The sequence below is a fragment of the Peromyscus californicus genome, unplaced genomic scaffold (assembly GCF_007827085.1).
Source record: "Peromyscus californicus insignis strain IS unplaced genomic scaffold, ASM782708v3 Scaffold_9__1_contigs__length_137607984, whole genome shotgun sequence".
Lineage (NCBI taxonomy): Eukaryota > Metazoa > Chordata > Mammalia > Rodentia > Cricetidae > Peromyscus > Peromyscus californicus.
This window is the reverse complement of record NW_026294617.1, coordinates 63,183,096-63,195,719: the sequence shown is the minus strand read 5'-3', so window position 1 is coordinate 63,195,719 and position 12,624 is coordinate 63,183,096. Positions and strand designations below refer to the sequence as shown.

Here is a 12,624-nt window from a genome sequence, read left to right as displayed (position 1 = left end):
CATAGCAAGAGGCGGCACTTATTTAAGCAGTTTAGATGAATAGCATTATAGTGTTCTGTTAGGGCCCTGTGATGGTTAATTTTCATTGTCAACTTGGCTGGATTTAGAATCATTAAGAAATGTGCATCTGAGCATGCCTGTGAGGATGTTTCCAGAGAGGGTTTGCTGAGGGAAACCAACCCTAAATGTAGGCAGCATCATGAGGTTCCAAACTGAAAGAGAAGGAGAAAAGGAGAGAGGAACCAGCACTCATCTCTGCTTCCTGAGTGTGGACCTGGCATGAATAGCCACTTCATGCTCCTGCTGCTGTGACTCTGTGACTTCCTGTCGTGATGGACTGTGCCCTCTAACTGTTAGCCAGAACAAACCCAGAAGTTATTTTTAAAAGGCGTTTTGCCATAGCAACAGGAAAAGTAAATAATACAGCCCCTCAAACCGGGCTGGCATTTGGGGTTCCTTGGATTATGCTGTAAGTGTGAGCATGACCCACCCCAAGAGTGTATTTCTTTAGAATGTTACCACTGTTAACTCATGAGTTAGCATCACAGAAACGTGAAGAAGATGGATTAGTTTGGCAACCTTTAGCGTCCAGTAGGTGCGTTTCCCCCTCTCACTGTGATCAAATACCCGGCAGAAGCAGCTTAAGCCCAAGAACTCGGTAAAACTCAGAAGACTAGAAGCTGATTGGAACCAGAATGGCCAGTCACAGCAGGAAAGGCATGGGTCTGGCACAGGTCCATGGGAGCCTCACATATTAGTGGCAGTCTGACAGCAGAGACAGACTTGGGGACAGAACTGACATCACCCTCAACACCTGGCCCTAGGTGGCTCCACATGCTGAAGGTTTAACAGCAAAAACACCAGCAGCTGGTAACCAGGGCATTCAAGCACATGGGCCTGTAGGGGACATTTTTCCATTCAAATTGTAACTGTAGGCCCTTGAAGAAAGTTTGTGCAGACTGTTATGTAGGATTTAAATCCCCCAAATTAACATGAAACTTAACATGGAGTGGGTCTGTAGCTGAGCAGCACGCGCATGACCTGTGCCCCTGCTTTTGGGATACTTCATTTACTTCCTGCCTGAGAAAACTGCTTGCAAAATATAGTCCCCCAGAGAGACCTCACGGTAGGACCACAGCCGGTCTTATTGGAAAGAAGGGACACCAGTGTGTGTATTTGAGACCTTCTCTCTTTCCATAAGCTAAATTTCCTACATGGCCTAAGGTCAATGCACAGCTTTTGATATGTGCACTTGCCCATTGTAACCCGGAGGAAACTTGATCTCTCCGTCTAGGGGAATTTCAGCAGTGTGAGAGCTTCACCTCCTCACCCCTTTCTTCTCTGCACTCTTCCCCTCCTGCCCTGTTTTGTTGAGGAATTTTCTTTTGTCTTCTGCTTCTGCTTCATTTGGCCAGCTCTGGTCTCTGGCACCTGGGATGGCCCGAATATGCATTTGTGTTTGCTGAACTGCACTGTGCCCAGCCAGGCAGGGATGATCGTGCCTCCTTGTGGCTTCACCCCTGCAAATTGCTCAGTCATTTGCTGCTTAATCCTCCAGGGCTCTTTGTCCTGGAGGCAATGCCACCTCATTGGGACCCTGGGTTTTCCGGTTGAGAAAGCAACATTACATGACTTGTTGGAGGACACAGGTTGAGTGGAGAGTCGGTCTGCTCTGCCCAGGCAGACTCGTAACTGAAAATAATAGTCGGGGAGCCAAATAGGGAGAGCGAGTTGAGCTGAAATGGAGCTGGGGTTTTCAGGATTTTAGGAAACCCTGACACCTTAAACTAAAGGTTCATTGGCCAAAGACTTCTTGGGAGCAGGGACCACAGAAAGAAGCCTGTAAAGTCAGATTTCTGAGGGCTGGAGGTGATTTTAAAGAGGTGATTTTAAGCTCAGTGTCATCCTGCATCCCTTGGTTCTTTCAAGTGGTTAACTTATGTAATGAGTCAGTACTAGAATCTCAGTTTGATCTCCAGCCCTGCAAAGGTTTCCTCTCTGCTCATATTACTTCTCCCACATTTTGAATAAGAGTGTGCTTGTTTTCTGTCTTGCTAACACATTGTAGGTCATTAGACTTTTGGAATTCCTTACTTTTTCCCCTTCTATCTTTTTCTGATCTTCCCTCTGTCATAGTGGTTGATAAAGAATTAGCAGACCACACCTCTGGGCATGCTTGGGCCAGTATTTCCAAGGAGGGTTAGCTGAGAGGAGAGGGTCTGCCCTGAGTGGGGTAGCCCACATCATAGATTGGAGATCTGGATGGCAGCAAAGGAGAAAAAGGAACATAGCAGAGCAGGCATTCTTTTGCTTTCATTACATCGTAGCCACCATGATGAAAGTCACTCAGTTCCTCCATGCTCCCTCCCTCTACTGGGAAGGACTGAGCTCTCTGAAACCCTGAGTCAAAGCATACCTTTCTTCATATTGCCCCTTTTAAGTATTTGGTCACAAAAACTAAGAGTCTAACACAGAAAACTGACCTCAGAATGTCAGCCTCCCTGCAGCGACAGATCCAGACTATGCATCTCTGGAGGCTTTGGAGCTGGTTTGCAGGAGGAATTTGGGGAAACTTGGAGGTGTGGTTTAGAGAAGCCCTAAAATGTGGTAAGCAGAGCCTAATGGACAGATCTGGTTGAACCTAGAGGATTGTCAGCTCCTAGGAATGAAAATGGAAAAGACTACACTCATCAGCCTTCAAATGGGAAGGAGAACTCCACTGGGAACTGAGTAGGGCCATACTGTCCCTGCCTAGAGAGCTTGTGTGAGATTGAACTTAAAGCCCATGGAGTAACTGAATGGACAGGAAATGTGAAGGCCATCCATCATCTGCATGGTTATTGTGGGCTGCTTTTAGCCCCGAGTTTTCAGTAAGAATTGTGAGAAGAAACCAGAGAGGAAAGGTTCAGTGAAATTGCAGTTTGCCCAGAGAAAAAGCTCTTACAAAGTTGGGGCCGAGTCAAGTGGCTACTGAAGAGATTAGGACCATTAACAAAAGAGGCCAGGTGCTGGGTTTCAGGGCAATGTGCAGGACGCTTTGAGGGCACCGTGGAGATTGCCAGGGTGCTAGACACTGAAGGTTTGAGAGACTGCTTGAAGAGAGAGCTCGAGGATGCCCTGAGCTCTTCCCTCCCGGCCCTCTTCCTCGCTAGTGCCTCTTGCTGCTGCGAACAGAACTTCTCTGCTCTGCCACATCCTCCTCACCATCGTTGACTGAAAAGTTTGAAAGTGTGACTCCAAATACATGTCTCCTCCTTTAAATGTTTTTTCTCAGGTGTTCGGTTACAGTGAGGAAAAGTCTATGGCCTACCCGTGTTCCTTCCATTTCCAGGAAAGCGACCCCACTTTTCTTCCCGGGGGAGCCTCACTGTATCCCCCTCCTACCCTTGGCTTGCACTTTGACTCATCCTCTTAGGGATGACTTCGTCTCTCCCCAGCCTATTCCTCTCTGGCATGGCAAGGCCTCTGTTCGTTATCTGCGGCACTCACTGCTTTACCTTGCTGCTTGATCTGAGCACCCTTTCCTTCTTGGACGCCCGTGGCCCACGCCTCTTGTCTCTCTCTTCCTGACCTCCACCCTCCGCACACTGAGCCTCACTCTCGCATCCCAGGTACAGACGCTGCATTTGCTCCAACTGTTTTTTTCACTGTCCTAATTACTTTTCAGTTTTTGTGGAGAGACGCCATAACTAAAGCAACTTGGAGTAGTAGAGAAAGTTGACTGGGACTTCCAGTTTCGGGGTTAGTCAGAGTCCATGATGATCATTGCGAGGAGGCTGGCAACAGGTTGGGGAGGCAGGCTTGGAACTGGAGACTCCTCCAAGTCCACACCTTCTAATCCTTCCTGAACAGATCCGCCAACTGGGGACCAAGCATTCGAATGTATAAGTTTGTGGGGGGCCGTTCTCATTCAAACCACCACAGTTACCGATGTCCAATACTTGGGCATAACCAGTTTTATCACCCCTTCCCCCCTCCACTCCCCCCCCCACTTGTCTTTGTACATGGTTATTTCTGAATTGTTTCCATCCAGATTATCACGTGCCCTCGGGAGTTTTTTCTCATTTATTCAGTATTATAACAGTCCTTGGCTCTGTGTGTTTTCCCTTGTCTCTTTCACAAGCCCCCTTTATTCAAAGGTGTGTCCTTATCTTCTTTATGACCCCTCAAAGACCCACTTGCCGCCTTTCTTTTACACTGACTTACAGTTGTGACACAGCACCGAGGTCTCCACCTTCACCCTGAAGACGTCCATTGTATCCCAGTTGCTAACTTCAGACATGTGACTGGACATTTCCAAACTGAAGTCGCAGCGGTAGTTGAAGCTGGAATTATGTGAAATGGAACTCACCATCTGCCTTCTGAACTCGTTCCTGTTGATGCTGTTGCTGACTGGTACACCTAAGCCGTCCTGGGGCCTTGGTTCTTCTATGTCCTACCATCCAGGTCTCTCCCTTCCCTCCATCCCTGGGCTGAGCTCTACCCTCGACCTTCTGCCCTGGTCCTGATGTGGTGTGTGCTTTTGACCTCTCCTTCCTCAGCCCCATCCCACTGCTTAACTAACTTCCCTGGCCTCCACAGCTCCCTTCTCCAGCCATTGCTTTTTTCTGGTGGAATTTTCCACATCTCCACATGCAGGGATGACAGTTACTTGGATTCTATCACTTCCTGGCTCAGAAATTGTCTGTTTTTAAAAATTGCTTTTGAAATCCCCTCCAAGTGTTCTGTCTCTGGATCTCTCATGGCTAGCTCACCTTCCTGCCCATGTCCAGGGTCCCTGCTCCATTCAAATGTGAAGTCCCTTGGGCACTCCTTGTTCTTCCCCCGACACTGTCCTTTCTGTTTGGCATTTCCTTCGGTAGCACTGTTCTCTGTTCTCCAGTGGTCAATGCTTTTTTTCTTCATGTCTGTATACTATCCAATGCAAGGGTCCACCTGATGAAAGCAAGGGTGGAAGTGATCTCTACCCTGTCCCAGCAGTCATTACTGTCCCAGCAGTCATTACCGTCCCACTAGTCACCATGTACTGTGTGTCTCTCTGGTGGGTTCCCAGTCCATGCTGTTCGGCCTCAGCTGCACAATAGAGCCACCTGGGAGTTCTTAAAAACACCGCTACACAGGCTTCATCCCTGACCAATTAAATCAAAGGCTTGGGGGGCTGTGAATCAGTTATTAGAATTTTTTAAAAAAAATCTGGTCAAGGGGTTCCTCTGTCAAACTAAAGAATGTGTTTACGAATACTGGACGTTTTTGTAGAATATATTTCGGGTGCTGCGTTTGTCTCCTTTGTTCTGGTGGAATTTTGTTTTTAAGTCTCCATTGTTTCTTTGAAAATACTGTATTTTACTTTTAATTATGTGTATGTGTGTGTGTGTGTGTGTGTGTGTGTGTGTGTGTGTGTGTGTGTTGTATGTGGGGGATATGTATATGTGCGAGTGCAGGTACCACAGAAGTCCAGAGGAGGGCGCCGGATCCCCTAAAGTTGGAATTACAGGAGGTTGTGAGCCTCCTAACATGGGTGCAGGGAGTCGAACTCAGGTCTTCTGCAAGAGCGGCACCCATTCTTAACCACTGTGCCATCTCTTCAGCCTCTGCAAGTGTTTCTTCTGCTCAGTGGACCTTAAAAGAAAACAGAAAACACCTTTAAATGAGTTTAGAAAAGGATATGAAAAGTCAAATTTTAAGAGGAATTCAAATGAGGTCAATGGCTAGCCCATGCTGGAAATGATGAATTCAGAGTCTTATTGCATATTAACCCGTTTGGGTATTTGGTAGAATCCATGTGTATCAGAGCACTGAATAACACTAACAAAGCATTTATTTAGTGAGGTTATGCCTTGCCTTTCTATAGTAGCAATTAGCATAACACTAATTGAGTGAGTGTTTACTGTATTTCCCAGGGTGTTATTAAGGTTAAATGAGTAATTGGAAGGGGGGTGGGGAGTGGATATAATACAAATACATTGTATACATGTGTAAGATTCTCAAAGAATTAATGAGAGTATTATTTTAAAAAAGATTACCTGAGTAAAATGGGATGAAAAGTATGACGTGTATCAGGTACTTTATAGGACTTTTGTGGCACATAGTAGGACCTAATGGAAATTCTGTTTTCCTTAAGGGACCCGAGGTATCAGAATGGCCACATTAGACACAGTAGACATCTTCATAGTATTGTCCAGAATGGCCACATTAGACACAGTAGACATCTTCGTGGTATTGTTGAGAATATTTCACTGTACTGTGGACAGGAATGCATTATTTTCAGTTTGGTCCCAGGGTTGTGCATTTGTCTTGACCCATGCGATATGTTCCTTTATCTTCTCCTGTTCCTCTGCAGTGTCTTTGTAATAAAATCTGCTCACTAGGTACAGTTTAGATCAAACAGAGTGGGTACAGTGATATAACAGTCTGACTGTCCCTCGAAAGACAGTGTGGGATTAGCACTGCTGACTGTCTTCCAAGGAAGTCACAGAGTCATTTGAAAGCATTTTGAAATAGACCTCCAGCTGCAGATGTTCCTGGAAATTCAGTTTGAGAGGCTGAACGCTTGAGGGTGGGGGAGGCTGTTTATTTTGTTTCTTTGTTTTGTGTAGATTGCTTGGATTCTTCACAGTGGTCTCATTCTATATACAATCCTCTACACCAGACTTCACATCTTATTAAAGATCATCCTAGAAATCTCTAAGCCATGGCAGCTACAAGAATAATAACAACCCCAGGTGAGGTTCCCTTGTCTACCTGTCTACAAATAGTGCACTTGGTATAGTATGATTTTTCAGTTGTCTTTATTATTATTATTATTGTTTTTGAATTAACTGAAATTCAAAGTGTAAAACTGGGTCCTCTGCTTCTCCATGCAGAAATAAATGCCCTAAATGCTGCTGGACTGGAGCTGAAATGTGCCAGTTGATGTTGAGGGCTTTTACACTGCAGTAAAATTATATTTATGCAGTGAGAAGGAAGCCTAATTCTTATGTATTTCCTAGAAGCCAGCTGAAGTTTTGAGGGAAGACTGTGTGACCATTGTTAATCACCTAACCCATGCTGCTTCTGAAAACTGGTTTATTCAATACAGAGGGCTAAAGGCAGAGACTAGATCATGTGGGGTTAAGAATGACAGACAATGATTGCCTAACACTGAAATATAAATGTGTTGACATATTTAAAGACATTTTGTGTGCATTAGGAGTGTTGTATGTAGTGTACTTGTTAGTATGGGTATGTGCATGTGTGTGTGTGTGTGTTGTGTGTGTGTGGAGGCCTGAGGTTGAGAGGTTAAGTGTCTTTCTTTTTCTTTTTCTTTTTTTTTTTTTTTTTTTTTTTGAGACAGGGTTTCAAAAAACCCTTTGTGTAGCTTTGGAGCCTGAGTGTCTTTTCTTGATCATTCTACATCTTTATTTTTTCTTCTTTTCAGACAGGATCCTCACTGAACCGAAGCTCACTGATTCCACTGACTGACTGGCCAGTTAGCTCCTGGGATCCTCTGGTCTCTGCACCACCAATGCTAAGATTACAGGCTTGTGTGGCAAAGCTCAGTTTTTTAAAAATTTATTTTATTTTTTATTTCTTTCATTTTTTTTTTTACATGAGTGCTGGAGATTGGAACTCAGGAATTCACACTTGTTCTGTGTGCACTTCCTCAGCAGAGCCCTCTCCCAGCTTTATGGGCTGACATATTTTAGTACCTTGTCTAGATAGCTAACTCTTCAAAAAAAACAAAAACGGGCTTTTAAAAATAGTAAGTACATTTTACCTCAGCTCAGCCTCAGCTCCCTGACTTTTCACTTGCTGTCCCCCGTTTGAGACTCTGGGTAACCCCTCAGACTTTTGTTCCTTCCTTTGCTGACTTCTGTTACAGATCTCTTTCCCCTTGGACCGCCGCCTCTATGGGTTTCCAGCCCTTGCGATTTTGCTTCCCAGATCCAGAGCTAAGGAGCCAGTTTACATTCCATCCTTTCCCCAAAGCCCTTCTCCTATTTTGCCCACCCCTTCTTGTCTACACTTATTAAAGGGGAAAAGGAATGTATTACTTTGGCCTAAAAAATTTCTTTTAGAAAACATAGTATTTGGAAGAAAGGGACCCATCCTAATTCCTACCTGGGAAGACCAGGTGATTTCATACAATAATTTTGTGCTTGTTCACTGAGGAAACCAGTGATTGGATCCCAGTGCCCCTATGTGCTTCAGGTACAAGATTCAGTGTAGGGGACCTCCCATTAGATGAGGAACCCAGGTGAGGGTCTGTTTGAGGACCTCTGAAATCTTCATTTCTCTCTTTATTCTCAGTTTTGGCCAATGGTCCTTTTAGAGAAATAAATATCTTACTTTGTTCGGATAATGTGTATTAATTGTACGTGTTAATGTGTTTCAGTGTATTATTTCACATCCTGATTAAATCTTTTCCCTTAAATTTCTCCACCCAGATTTCCCAGTCTCTACTTATGAATGTTCTTCATATGGCTGTTCTGAACTTCTGTTTATGAGAGAGGATGTGTGACACTTAGCTTTTTCTGTGACTTATTTCATTTAATACAATGTCCTTCAGCTTCACTCCCATTTTGCTGCAAATGACAGGATTTTGTTTGTTTTATAGTTGAGTAATATCCATGTAGCTGCATCTATATATAGTTCATTTTCTTCTTCTGCTCATCTGCTGCTGGTCCTCTTGGCTGATTCCATGTTAGCTGTTATGAAGAGTGAGTGCCTTGATGTACACAGGTTTACAGGTACTCCTTTGCCATGAAGATTGCTTCAGAAGTAGTGTAGTTGGAACATACACAATTCTAGTATTTGGAAGAGCCTCCATCCTATTCTCTAGAATGGACAGGTTAATTTCCTTCCCTGTCAACTGTGTATGAAGTACTGCTCTTTCCCACATTCTTTCCAGCATTTGTAATTTTTTGATAACTATTAAAACTGGAGACAGTATCTCATTGTAATTTTAATTCAATTTCCTGATGCTAATAATATTGGGTACTTTTCATACATCTATGTCTATATTTCGTGTTTTTAATTCTATGATGCAGCCTTAGTATTTTGAAATTACAAAGAAGTTTAGGTCTGTGTAGTGACCTGCTTCTATATTCTGCAAGTGGGAAGATGGGATTTTACAAGAGATCTTACAGAAGGGTGAATGCTCTCTCACAGAATCTTTTTCTCAATATTTGGTAAATTAGATCAGATGTGTTTTTTCTACCCTTGACACCATCTCCCTGTGAAGGGTGTGAACCAAAACTCAATAAACCAACCAAGATGTTACCACTTAACTTAAAATCTAGTGCGAAGTTTTATCCTAAGTGGAGAAAAAAGGAACTATTATAGGCAGAATTCAAAGTGCCCTTGATGGGTGTTATGTTGGCTATACTTATGTCAACTTGACACAAAATATAGTCATCTGATAGGAGGGAACCTTAGTTAAGAAAATGCCTCCATAAGATCAGGCTGTAGTCAAGCCTGTAGGTCATTTTCTTAATTAGTGATTGATGTAGGAGAGCCCACCCCATTGTGGGTGGTGCCACCCTGGGCTGGTGGTCCTGGGTTCTATAGAAAGCAGGCTGACCAAGCCATGACGTAGCAAGCTAAAAAGCAACACCTCTCCATGGCTTCTGCATCAGCTCCTGCCTCCAGGTTCCCACCCTGTTAGAGTTCCTGCTCTGGCTTCTTTTAGTGATGGACTATAATATGGAAGTCTAGGCCCAATGAACACTTTCCTTCCAAACTTGCTTTTTGGTCATGGTGTTTCTCCGAAGCAAGAGAAACGACAGCTAAGACAGGTGCTATGCGTGTCACTTTCTTCTTCCTTTCCAATTTGCATTCCCTTGATCTCCTTTTGTTGTCTTATTGCCCTAGCTAGAACTTCCAGTACTATATTGAATAGGTATGGAGAGAATGGACAGCCTTGTCTTGTTCCTGATTTTAGTGGAATCACTTTGAGTTTCTTGCCGTTTAGTTTGATGTTGGCTGTCGGCTTGCTGTAAATTGCCTTTATTATGTTTAGTTATGTTCTTTGTATCCCTGATCTCTCTAAGACCTTTATCATGAAGGGGTGTTGGATTTTGTCAGAGACTTTTTCAGCATCTAATGAGATGATCATGTGTTTTTTTTTCTTTCAGTTTGTTTTTATGGTGTATTACATCGACAGATTTTTGTATATTGACCCATCCCTACATCTCTGGGATGAAGCCTACTTGATCATGGTGGATGATTTTTTTTTGATGTGTTCTTGGATTTGGTTTGCTAGTATTTTATTGAGTATTTTTGCATCAATGTTCATGAGAGAGATTGATCTGTAAGTCTCTTTTGTAGTTGTGTCTTTATGTGGTTTGGGTATCAGGGTAACTGTAGCCTTGTAAAAAGTTTGGCAATGTTCCTTCTGTTTTTATTGTTTATAACAGTTTCAGGAGTATTGGTATTAGCTTTTCTTTGAAATTCTGGTAGAATTCTGTGCTGAAGCCATCTGGCCCTGAGCTTTTTTTGCTTGGGAGACTTTTGATGATTACTTCTATTTCCTTAGGAGTTATATAGGTCTATTTAAATTGTTTATCTGATCTTGATTTAATTTTGGTATCTTGTACCTTTCCAAAAATTTGTCCATTTCTTTTACATTTTCCAATTTTGTGGAGTACAGGTTTTCTAAGCATGGCCTAATGATTGTCTGGATTTCCTCAGTGTCTAGTTTTGTCATGAAATATCTTGTTTTCTCCATCTATGGTGATTGAAAGCTTTGCTGGGTATAGTAGTCTGGGCTGGCATCTGTGGTCTCTTAGTATCTACAGAATGTCTGTCCAGGACCTTCTGGCTTTCAGAGTTTCTATTGAGAAGTTGAGTGTAATTCTGGAAGGTGTGCCCTTATATGCTACTTGACCTTTTCCCTTTGCTGCTTTTAATATTCTTTCTTTATTCTGTATGTTTAGTGTTTTGACTATTATGTGGCAATGGGACTTTTTTTGTGTGGCCTAGTCTGTTTGGTGTTCTGTACACTTCTTGTACCATCATAGGCATGTCTTTCTTTAGATTGGGATAGTTTTCTTCTATAATTTTGTTGAATATATTTTCTGTGCCTTTGAGCTGGAATTTCCCCCCCTCTTCTATCCCTATTATTCTTATGTTTGGTCTTTCCATGGTGTCTCAGATTTCCTGGATGTTTTGTATTAAAAATTTGCTGGATTTAACATTTTCTTTGACGAATGAATATTTCCTCTATTGTAGCCTCAATGCCCGAGATTCTCTCTTCCATTTCTTGTATTCTGTTGGTTATATTTGCCTCTGTAGTTTCTGTTCATTTACTCAGATTTTTCTTTTTCCTGAATTCCCTCAGTTTGTGTTTTCTTTATCGCTTCTATTTCAATTTTCAAGTCTTGAACTGTTTCCTTCACCTGTTTGATTGTTTTTTTCTCGGTTTTCTTGACTCTCTTTAAGAGATTTCTTCCATTTTTTTTTTTTTTTTGGTTTTTCGAGACAGGGTTACTCTGTAGTTTTGCGCCTTTCCTGGAACTCACTTTGTAGACCAGGCTGGCCTCGAACTCACAGAGATCCTCCTACCTCTGCCTCCTGAGTGCTGGGATTAAAGGCGTGCGCCACCACCGCCCGGCTTTCTTCCAATTTTTTATTGATCTTTTCCTCCATTTCTTTAAGGGAAGTTTTCATTTCCTCTTTTAGGGTCTCTATCATCTTCATAAAGTTGTTTTTAAGGTCATTTTCTTCTGGATCATCTGCTTTGGGATGTTTAGGTCTTGCTGTTGTAGGATCACTAGGCTCTGGTACCGTATTTTTCTTTACATTGTTAAATGTGTTTTTACATTGCAATCTACCCATTTCTTCCTTTAATCTGAACAGGTGGTGCTCTGGGTCACTCTTCTTCCAATTGGTTCAGGTGGGTCCTCTGGATCCCGTGGTTCTTCTTCCCAATTCGTCCAGGAAGGGGCATATGGCCCCAATGCGCTGGTGCCTCAGGGGATGGTTGTTGAGGGGGTAGGGGTGGGAAGAAGCTGCTGCCCAGTCTCTGGGGCTCCCCTGGCTGGGGAGAGGGGCAAGGAATGTGCCCCTGGGGTCTAGGGGACTGACCTGTTCCTAATCACTGTAGGGTGGGCGTATGGCTCTGGTGGTCACTGGTGCCACAGGGATGGTTGGCTTGTGTGTCACTTTCTTTATTTGTTTCCCAAAAGAGCAACCGATTGGAGTAGAAAAGCAGGCAGAATCTACCACTTGTCTTTAATTTCTTTGTTCGCTCACTTTCCCCTGTAGATAAGCATGTAAATGACAGACACTTTGATAAGACTATTTTTTGTTACACTTTTGCTGAAATAAATCATATACCATACAGTCCACCCACTGCAAACAAGTAGTTCAGTGGTTTTAGTACATTCACATGCTGTGCAACCATTATACCATGATCTGCTTTAAAACATCTCTATCCTCAAAAGAAGCCCGGAAATTAGCCATCACCCTTCAGTAGCCACTTATCTCCTTTCTGGTTTTGTAGATTTAACTTTTTTTTTTTGGATGATTCATGTAAAAGGAAAAATACAATGTGTGGTCTATCATGCCTGGGTTTTATTTTCTTTTAGTATAAGTTTCAGCATCTATCCATGCTATAGCATGTCTCAATACTTCATTTATTTT

General features: G+C 42.9%; 1 long non-coding RNA gene across 2 annotated transcripts in view; it reads left to right on the top strand.

Moving 5' to 3' along the window:
* The window catches only part of LOC128105239 (uncharacterized), a 99,773-nt gene extending 87,764 nt beyond the window's left edge, over positions 1 to 12,009 (top strand). Inside the window, exons 3-5 of one of the 2 annotated variants that reach the window (XR_008216298.1) lie at positions 4,209 to 4,395; positions 6,597 to 6,722; positions 7,418 to 12,009. This is a non-coding gene — a long non-coding RNA (uncharacterized LOC128105239). Of the gene's footprint in view, positions 1 to 4,208; positions 4,447 to 6,596; positions 6,723 to 7,417 lie in introns of both variants that reach the window. The other variant, XR_008216297.1, reaches the window with a different exon arrangement.
* The last annotated feature ends 615 nt before the right edge of the window (positions 12,010 to 12,624 follow it).